The following is a 5287-nucleotide window of genomic DNA, read 5'->3' as shown; positions in this document are numbered from 1 at the left end:
CACCCAAATTTACCAAAACCATTAGATACAGTTTTTACCCATAAACAGGATGCTATTTTCAAAGACATTCAATTGTTTTCTTCAAAACTAGTAGCTTGTATTTTCAGTTTCCAACTTCGCTTATGTAATTCTGTTGTTCATGAGTTGGCTCAATGGGAAAAAACAAATAATGCCTCTATGTACTGGTCTGTTCCTCCTGTTTGGCTCATTCCAACAGTTGAGGGGGATCATTAGCCTGGTGGACTTCTCTAACGCCTTCAACCTGGTGAGCAGGTTTGTTATGATTAGAGAGGTTAGAAGGCATTGTCCTTCGATCTCGAGGTGGGTGGAGTTTTGTTATGCGTCTCCCACTAGGCTATATTATATGGATAAAACTCTCTCTTCTGCTCAGGGACACTACACCAAATTCAAGGATTAGTAACTAGAAGTCGCAACAGCTTAATCCTGTTGTGAATTTTCTTATGCGAATTTCAGTTGCGAAAGTTTTGCAACAGTTTTTCTCAGTTACAAAACTCGCAACTGTTTTTTTTGTTTCAATTTGCAACAGATTGAAGATGTACACATGCGACTCGTGAGTGTGGCTACCCACACTTTCAAGCTAACTCGGTTTCAGCCCATTCAGATGTCAGTCAGCTTCAGAACTGACTCGTGTTTATATAGACTAAAAAAAACCAATCGAAATTCATCATTCATTCTCTTCTCTCTCTCGTTCTGTTCTCTTATTATTAGGGTTCAACTTCTTCCCATCGATCTTTATACACAAGCAGTGATGATGATGAGAATGATTATCAGAACTCTTTGTTTTTTTACGTTTCTTCTCTGATCCTCCCTCTCTCTCTCTCTCTCTCTCTCGTTCTCTTCTCCATCCGAAAAACCCTGAGATATATTATCCAAATCATTATATCCTTTCAAAACCCGTACCAAAAATCCCGATAGCCAACAGTTGAGGTATGAAGTTCTCTTGATTTGTTTCTCTGGTGATTTTATTTTTGTTTGATTTTGACCTAAAAATGTTTTTTTTAACTCTTTTTTCTTTCTCCAGATGAAGAATTAATGAACTAGAAGAAGACTTCTGGCACCTCTAAGAGGTATATTTTCTGGAACCCTAAATCTATTTCTCTTTCTTTGTTGGTGTAGATATTTTTTTGTTCTTATCTGTTTTTTTTTTACTCTATATGAAACTAGGGTTTTTCAATTTGGGGATTTTTTACTCGATTTCAGTGTTTTAATCGATTATGAAATTTGGGTTTGGATTTAGGGCTCTTCTACTGGTTGGAGTTAAGTTTTTCGATTCTACAATAAGGTCATTCTGTTAGTAAAGATGTTAGTGAAGTGGCTCTTTTGGACAAATCTATTTAGGTATGTATTTATTTGGATTCTTAATTTCTTCTTTTGTTTTTGGATTTTAGGATTTTGTTTCTGTTGATGAGGATTGTATTGATTAAAGCTTGTTTGTTTATAGGTACCGATATTCAGACTAATGAAGAGGTTGCTATTAAGCTAGTAAGAGTTTTCTTTGATTCTCTTTACAGTTTATATTATTACTATGTGTCTAGAGTTCAAAATTTGTTGTTAATTGGTTGAATTTTGATGAACATGTCTACAGATTATGCATACAACAAGTAGATGCATCTCTATTAGAAGTAGGATCGAAAGGCGAAGCTGTGAATTCCTAGGGGGCAAATCCAAATATTTCACTTGAAAATAGGTTTTTGGGTAGGTTTTTGAAATTTGGGGCTGGAACACCCTAATTGTGTCATTAATTAGCAATGTCGTAAAGTCATAGGATGCTGATATCCAGGATTTGAGCTCAAAACTTGTTAGTATTTTACGTCTTAGAGAAAGTGTGCAATACAAGTTAGAACAATCTTGTAATTGAATTAAGCAGAATGAATATTTCCTTGCCTACAAGATAACCCGATTTAGAATGCAGATAATTGAGATTGACTGTGGTAAACTAGGAATGAGATATTCTTCAACACCCACTTCTTAGTTACTCAATTTTTTGTGATTTTCTTTCAGGAAAATGCGAAGGCGAAGTATCCTCAATTGTTATACGAGTCAATTCTGTACAGGTTTTTTTAAGGAGGAAGTAATTAACATATTAACCTTTTTGCTTTTGTGTATTATAACGTTTCATGCTTTTACCTTTATGTTTTCTGATATCTTCTTTTGTTTATGAATTGCTAGATGGAATTCCAAATACGAGATGGTTCGGGGTCGAGGGAGATTACAAAGTTCTTGTTATGGACTTTCTTGGACCTAGTTTGGAAGATCTTCTTAACTCCTATGGCAGGAAATTTTCTCTGAAGACCGTTCTAATGCCTGCATAGCAAATGGTAAGCTTTCAAGTTTATTGGTATTATATTTTTATTGCCTTTCTTTTTCTATAAATCTTTATTATGGTGTTTGTGAACATCCTTGCCAGATAAATCGAGTGGAATTTATTCATAGCAAATCTTACTTGCACCGAGATATTAAGCCACACAATTTCCTTATGGGCACGGGAGGGCGTGCAAACCAGGTTACTATGATGATAACTAAGTCATCATTTTTTAAGTTTTCAAATGGGATATCTCTCTTTACATGTTTGCTGTTGTTGTGCAAATAAGGTGTACATAATTAATTTTGGTTTGGCTAAGAAGTACAGAAATTCTAAGACCCAACAACATGCTCCATACAGGTACGTACAGTCTTGAATAGGGTTGTGTTATTTATGGTTGAGCTTGTTGGTCAGTGGAAAGCGTATTTATTTGCATGGCAAGGATACACTTTTTGCATTTCATGTCTAGATTGACAACATTCATGTCGATATGAGCGGAAATAGCCTTGGGTTCCTCTTAGATGTTATATCAGCTTCATGTAGCTTGAAGTTTTTATGCTGTATGCTTTGAGAGATTGAGTCCCTGTTAAATGTTTCCGTGAAAAAGATAATAACAGGATAAATAATTTTATTGGCCTCCGTAGTTGAAATTGTGAGTCTTTCTTTCTAAACCGCATGTTGTTGTATGTACTGCAGAGAAAAGAAAGATTTGATCGGATCTCCACGTTATGCAAGCAGAAATTCCCATCTTGGTATTGGTGAGTAATTTTTAATTACCTATTCTTGATACCAACACCTTGTGTTGAAGAGTTATTGATATCTATATCTTTATGTCAATACCCAGGAATTTATCATTCCAAAAAGTTTTTCGAATCTTAAGTTATTTTATTTTCTTGTTAAATATATAAGGTACTCCACCCCTGGAGGATATTCGTGCAAGGAAATTCTCCTATCGCACCTGGAAAGCTCATGAGCATTACTCAAATGATGAAATCAGAATTTGCTGACAAGTCACTTTCTGTCATTGGAGGAGTTGAGACCGTCTGGGATGCAGCTGAATTTATTCTTCTTGGAGCAAATATAGTTCAGGTTTGAAGCATAGTTATAAGTTTTCTTTGCATGTCCAGGTTTGAGTGGTTTGACCAAGTATTCTTGTACTCTTTCTTGGATCTAAATTGATAGGATGGTGTTTCATTGAATGGGGAACGGAACTATGGTGCCAAAGATGAATGTAATACATGACTGGAAAGGTTTTTTCTCTTTCCTTTCGTTGTCTGTGATTCGTTGAACAGTTTTGGTTAGGAATCTAATAAATAGTTTGTGATTTGTGGCAGGAAAAGTTCATAGATCTTTAGCTCGTGCTGGAAAAACTCCTCTTTAAGGAAAGCCAAGAGGCCAGGAAATCAGAAGAATGAAGATTTGGAGGATTTCTTGAATACGGTTAGTGATGAGAAAGATATGGCAGTCAGGTTACCAAAAACTCCCCGAAGAACAACTTGACCTTGATAATTATGAAGCAAGATGCAGGAGATATGTGGCAAGTTCAGTTTATATGCAAATTGGATTCAGATTCACAAGTGTACTTTTTTAATTTGATTTCCACTTGCTTATAATTTTTTTATACTTTGCAGGGAATGGTAAAAGAGCTGCTCTGAACTGTTTATCTTGCTCCTGCGTTTGGACAGAGAGTTTAATTTAAACAAATATGAAGAACTTATCGCTATTCTTGACCTGCCGTCAAGACTGCTGTCCTTTAACACGGTAATATCATTTACATTAAGCTGATTTGTACCTTACTAGATGTCATCAAATTTCTATGCTGAAATCTCAGCTTCTTACTGGTTTGCACTTGCTCAAAGTTGTATTGGTCCTAGTCGATCATATATTCATTATTTCTGTTGAAATGGGGAATTCTAGTAGGTGATCCTTGTGTTCATTCTGTCTTTCGATCCAAAAAAAAAGATTTATGTCATAGGCCACTTCTTCTTCTTAGGTCATTTCGATTCAAAAGATAAAGCCTTTTGCCTTGGTTCTAATGGTACATGTTAGATGTTACATTTTTTTTTTTTTTTTTGATATATAATTAGGTGCTATGTTTCACACTTTTATCGTTAACATGAGATAGGTGATAGTTATAGGTTCATCTTCATATGAAGCTAAAGCACAATAACTTGAGATGAAACAGTCATGTTTGCTTACAACAAAGCACTTGTATACTTTGAACTTATCTTGTTTTTCGTGTCTTCATTAGACAAGTTAATTAAGATCAATTACTAATGTATTGTTTTTCTTGTGTTTACATGAAAGTATGCTTGACAAGTAGCTGGCCAGCTCTCATGGTCAATACTTCTACAAGTTCTTCTGCCAGTCCAGGTTCACCAATGGTTCCATGTTTTATTTTGGTTTGAACTGAATTATTTCATTTTTTGTTTGTATTTTTTGGTAGTTTCTGTATCAGAATGTATACTTCTCAGATTTCTATAATGTTATGTAATTGTTCACATTTGGAACTTGAGAAATTGTAGTTTGTTGAACTTGTAAAATGAAGTCAGATAATAGTTGTCATTAAATTTCAATTTTTTTGATAGTATTGTTGATTTAATTTGATTACCAAATGAAAAGGGTAATTTCATTACAGGAACTGTAATTTGACCTGGTTTTTGACCGGTCAAAACCATTTTTATTTGGATGTTGCAAAAGTTTCACAACTGCAGCATGAGGTTGCGACTTTTTAATTGGTAACTGTTGCGACCTCCTAATTTCGCAACTGTAATAAACTGTTGCGACAAATCTACGTTGCAACAGCTGGAACTGTTGCAACCGAAAATTCGCAACGACTTATGAGCAGTTGCGAAAATTTGCAATACTGTTGCAACCCCTCTTTGCAACTGAAGTCCGCTGTTTCTAATCACTAAAAATGGTGTAGTGGGAGTTCAACAAGGGGATCCTCTAGGTACCATGTTA

General features: G+C 35.1%; 1 long non-coding RNA gene across 4 annotated transcripts; it reads left to right on the top strand.

The window, feature by feature from the left end:
* Positions 1–711: 711 nt before the first annotated feature.
* Positions 712–4869, top strand: LOC113304714. Of its 4 annotated transcripts, XR_003338343.1 has the most exons (14): positions 712–948; positions 1043–1088; positions 1259–1359; positions 1463–1503; positions 1607–1716; positions 2023–2092; positions 2191–2339; positions 2429–2524; positions 2613–2683; positions 3020–3081; positions 3233–3412; positions 3506–3573; positions 3658–3864; positions 3955–4869. It is a non-coding gene; the product is annotated as an uncharacterized LOC113304714 (long non-coding RNA). The 4 variants fall into 4 exon arrangements; XR_003338344.1 differs by lacking the exon at positions 1607–1716 and having other exon boundaries at positions 2023–2075; XR_003338345.1 differs by lacking the exon at positions 1607–1716 and having other exon boundaries at positions 3658–3763.
* Positions 4870–5287: the final 418 nt, after the last annotated feature.

Source organism: Papaver somniferum, chromosome 8 (genome assembly GCF_003573695.1).
Source record: "Papaver somniferum cultivar HN1 chromosome 8, ASM357369v1, whole genome shotgun sequence".
Taxonomy (NCBI): Eukaryota; Viridiplantae; Streptophyta; class Magnoliopsida; order Ranunculales; family Papaveraceae; genus Papaver; species Papaver somniferum.
Note: the sequence above shows the minus strand (reverse complement) of the source record. Positions and strands in the feature narration are given on the sequence as shown.